The sequence below is a fragment of the Manis javanica genome, chromosome 7 (genome assembly GCF_040802235.1).
Source record: "Manis javanica isolate MJ-LG chromosome 7, MJ_LKY, whole genome shotgun sequence".
Taxonomy (NCBI): Eukaryota; Metazoa; Chordata; class Mammalia; order Pholidota; family Manidae; genus Manis; species Manis javanica.
The window spans coordinates 78,307,208-78,310,641 of NC_133162.1; the positions used below are offsets into that span (position 1 = coordinate 78,307,208).

The window sequence follows — 3,434 nt, forward strand, 5'->3', positions numbered from 1 at the left end:
GCATTTCTCTGATGATTACAGATGTGGAGGATCTTTTCATGTGCGTGTTGGCCATCTGAATTTCTTCTTTGGAGAAGTGTCTGTTCAGATCCTCTGCCCATTTCCTAATTGAATTATTTGCTTCTTGTTTGTTGAGGTGCATGAGCTCTTCATATATTTTGGATTTCAACTGTTTACTGGATATGTCATTTATAAATATATTCTCCCATAATGTAGAATGTCTTTTTGTTCTATTGATGGTGTCCTTTGCTGTACAGAACCTTCTCAGCTTGATATATTCCCACTTGTTCATTTTTGCTTTTGTTTCCCTTGCCAAGGGAGATATGTTAATGAAGAAGTTGCTCATTTTATGTCCAGGAGAACTTTCCCTATGTTTTCTTCTAAGAGTTTTATGGTTTCACGACTAACATTCAGGTCTTTAACCCATTTCAAGTTTACTTCTGTGTCTGGAGTTAGGCAGCAATCCAGTTTCATTCTCTTACATGTAGCTGTCCAGTTTTGCCAACACCAGCTGTTGAACAGGCTGTCATTTCCCCACTGTATATCCATGGCTCCTTTATCGTGTATTAATTGACCATATATGCTGGGGTTAATAGCTGGGCTCTCTAGTCTGTTCCATTGGTCTATGGGTGTTCTTGTGCCAGTACCATATTGTCTTGATTACTGTGGCTTTGCAGTAGAGCTTGAAGTCAGGGAGGGTAATTTGTCCCACTTTATTCTTCCTTCTCAGTATTGCTTTGACTATTCAGGGTCAATATTCTCATTCTGCAGAAGTTGAAACTGAATCTCATGCAGCCGTCATTTCCAGACTTGCTCAGTAAGGGCGCTGGGACCTAAACCCCGCTCTGTGCCCTCTGCCCAGCACCCCTATCCCAGGCCAGGAGGAGGCACCCCTGCCCCTGACCCTGTAGGCTCACATGCAGCCCCATGGGTTGCAGGCTACTTCCCTCCACCAACCCTGCCCTCACCCTCCCCGCCATCCCTCAGCTCATTTCAGCAGCACATATACTAAAATTGGATCAATACAAAGAAGATTAGCATGGCCCCTGCACAAGGATGACATGCAAATTCATGAAATGTTCCATATTTTTAAGACCACAAATACCCAAAGCAATCCTGAGAAGGAAGAATAAAGCTGGGGGGATTATTCTCCCTGACTTCAAGCTCTACTACAAAGCCACAGTAATCAAGAAAATTTGGGACCGGCACAAGAATAGACCCATAGACCAGTGGAACAGAATAGAGAGCCCAGATATAAACCCAAGCATATATGATCAATTAATATATGATAAAGGAGCTATGAATATACAATGGGGAAATGACAACCTCTTCAATAGCTGTTGTTGGCAAAACTGGACAACTACATGTAAGACAATTAAACTGGATTATTGTCCAACCCCATACACAAAAGTAAACTCAAAATGGACCAAAGACCTGAATGTAAGTCATGAAACCATGAAACTCTTAGACAAAAACATAGGCAAAAATCTCTTGGACATAAACATGAGTGACTTCTTCATGAACATATCTCCCGGGGCAAGGGAAACAAAAGCAAAAGTGAACAAGTGGGACTATATCAAACTAAAAACTTCTGTACAGCAAAGGACACATCAGTAGAACAAAAAGCATCCTATAGTTTGGGAGAATATATTCATAAATGACAGATCCGATAAGGGGTTGACATCCCAATTATATAAAGAGTTCACGCACCTCAACAAACAAGAAACAAATGACCCAATTAAAAAATGGACAGAGGAGCTGAACAGACACTTCTCCAAAGAAGAAATTCAGATGGCCAACACATACATGAAAAGATGTTCCACATCTGTAATCACCAAAGAAATGCAAATTAAAACCACAATGAGATATCACCTCACACCTGTTAGGATGGCCAACATCCAAAAGACAAACAACAAATGTTGGTGAGGATGTGGAGAAGGGGGAACCTTCCTACACTGCTGGTGGGAATGTAAACTAGTTCAATCATTGTGGAAAGCAGTATGGAGGTTCCTCAAAAAATTTAAAATAGAAATACCATTTGACCCGGGAATTCCACTCCTAGGAATTTACCCTAAGAATGCAGCAGCCTAGTTTGAAAAAGACAGATGCACCCCTATGTTTATCGCAGCACTATTTACAATAGCCAAGAAATGGAAGCAACCTAAGTGTCGATCAGTAGTAGATGAATAGATAAAGATGATGGTGGTACATATATACAGAATGGAATATTATTCAGCCATAAGAAGAAAACAAATCCTACCATTTGCAACAACATGGCTGGAGCTCGAGGGTATTATGCTCAGTGAAATAAGCCAGGTGGAGAAAGACAGGTATCAAATGATTTCACTCATATGTGGAGTATAAGAACAAAGAAAAACTGAAGGAAGAAAACAGCAGCAGACTCACAGAACCCAAGAATGGACTGACAGTTACCAAAGGGAAACGGACTGGGGAGGGATAAGGTGAAAAAGGGGGCATTACAATTAGCACACATAATGTAGCAGGGGGAGGACATGGGAAAGGCAGTATATACAGAGAAGACGAGTAATGATTCTATAGTCATACTTTTCTGTCAGTGTTGCCAAATCTTACTACACTGATGGACAGTGACTGTAATGGGTATGTGGGGGAGTCTTGATAATAGGGGGAGTCTAGTAACCATAATGTTGTCCAAGAAAAAAAATAGTCAAATTATAAACATTGTATTATCAAAGACTTTGGAGAGCTGTGGAAACAATGCAGATTAGACCAACTCAATTCCAGAGAGTTGGGTAACTCTCACATACTCACTATATATTGCTGGATTCTCTACTACACTGGATCACTGTAACAGTACAGTAAACCTTAAATTAGGTAATGTGTTTCTTCTATCTTTATTCTTCTTTTACAGAATCCTATTAGTCATTCTAGTTTGCTTTTCCATGTAACTTTTAACATCAGAATGTATTTATCTACAAAACACCCTATGAATATAATCACTCATCTGCAAATATTTTTCTTTTTCTTTGTAATTTATGCGTTTCATTTCTCTCCTTGCCTTATACCTGCTAGGACTTCCAGAATGATGTTGAATAGAATGGTAAGAGTTAATGTCTTTTTCTTAATCTTAAGGGAAAAGCATTTAGTCTTTCACCATTAAGGATGATGTCAATCTTAGATTTTTTTTGAAGATGCTTTGTTATAGACTGAAGTTTCCCCTCAAAATTCTTATGTTGAATTCCTAACCCCTCAGTGTGACTATTGGGAGATTGGGCTTTTAGAGGATAATTAAGGTTAAATGAAGTCATCAGGATAGGGTCTTAATCTGATAGGATTTGTGGCTTTATGAGCAAGAAAGCGATTTCTCTTTTTCATATGCATGCACTGAGGCAAGGCCATATAAGCACACAATGAGAAGGCAGCCATCTGCAGGAAGAGATGCCTCACTGGAAAAC

The 3,434-nt window shown here is 39.5% G+C and overlaps 1 non-coding gene across 1 annotated transcript; it reads left to right on the forward strand.

Annotated features, from left to right (window-relative positions):
* The first annotated feature begins 986 nt into the window (after positions 1-986).
* On the forward strand, positions 987-1,091 carry LOC118968579 (U6 spliceosomal RNA). Its single transcript, XR_005056313.1, has one exon. It is a non-coding gene; the product is annotated as a U6 spliceosomal RNA (small nuclear RNA).
* Positions 1,092-3,434: the final 2,343 nt, after the last annotated feature.